Source organism: Lepidothrix coronata, unplaced genomic scaffold, assembly GCF_001604755.1.
Source record: "Lepidothrix coronata isolate B3197 unplaced genomic scaffold, Lepidothrix_coronata-1.0 Scaffold412, whole genome shotgun sequence".
NCBI classification, from domain to species: Eukaryota; Metazoa; Chordata; class Aves; order Passeriformes; family Pipridae; genus Lepidothrix; species Lepidothrix coronata.
In genome coordinates this window covers 64,815-66,107 of record NW_016690592.1, presented here as the reverse complement: position 1 = coordinate 66,107, position 1,293 = coordinate 64,815, and positions in this window count along the sequence as shown.

Below are 1,293 nucleotides of genomic sequence, written 5' to 3'. Positions count from 1 at the left end.
CCCTGGGACCCCCGGGACAGTGGGACCCCCCGGATCCCCGGGACAGTGACTGGGGGGGAATGGGGGGGTCTCTGATTCCATCCCCTGGGACAGTAACTGGGACAGGGGGTCTCCATTGTCACCCCTGACCCCCCCTGCAGGATGGGGGTGTGGGGGGTATCCCAGTCGCTCCCAGTTTTCGGGCCCGAGGCTGGTCCCTGTATCCCAGGGATTGGGGTCCCCATTTCCCAGGGATTTCCCCGTGTCGCAGGGATTGGGGGTCCTGGTATCCCAAGGATTGGGGTTCCCAGTGTTCCAGAGATTGGGGTCCCTTGTATCCCAGGGATTGGGGGTCCCCTGGGTTGGCCTGGGGCAGGTCCCTGTATCCCAGGGAGTTCCCTGTGTCCCAGGGATTGGGGGTCCCGGTGTCCCAGAGATTGGGGTTTCCTGTATCCCAGGGATTGGGGCCTGATATCCCAGGGATTTCACCATGTCCCAGGGATTGGGGGTCTCCGTGTCACAGGGATTGGGTGTCCTGGTATCCCAGGGATTGGGGGTCCCTGTATCCCAGGGATTGGAGTCCCAGTGTCCCAAGGATTGGGGTCCCCATGTCCAGGGATTGGGTGTCCCCATATCCCTAGGATTGGGTGTCCTGGTATCCCAGGGATTGGGTGTCCTTGTGTCCCAGGGATTGGGGGTCTCTGTTTCCCTGGGATTTGGGTCCCCATATCCCAAGGATTGGGTGTCCTGGTGTCCCAGGGATTGGGGGTCCCCATATCCCAAGGATTGGGTGTCCTGGTGTCCCAGGGATTGAGGTCCCGGTGTCCCAGGGATTGGGGTTCCTGGTATCCCAGGGATTGGGGGTCCCCATATCCCAAGGACTGGGTGTCCTGTATCCCAGGGACTGGGGGTCTCCGTGTCCCAGGGATTTCCCCGTGTCCCAGGGATTGGGATCCCCATATCCCGGGGACTGGGGTCCGATATCCCAGGGATTTCACTGTGTCCCAGGGATTGGGGTCTTGGTATCGCAGGGGTTGGGGTCCCCATATCCCAAGGATTGGGGGTCCTAATATCCCAGGGATTGAAGTTCCCTGTATCCCAGGGATTGGGGTCCCAGTATCCCAGGGATTGGGTGTCCCGGTGTCCCAGGGATTGGGCTCTTGGTATCGCAGGGGTTGGGGTCCCCATATCCCAAGGATTGGGGGTCCTAATATCCCAGGGATTGAAGTTCCCTGTATCCCAGGGATTGGGGTCCCAGTATCCCAGGGATTGGGTGTCCCGGTGTCCCAGGGATTGGGGGTCCTGGTATCCCAG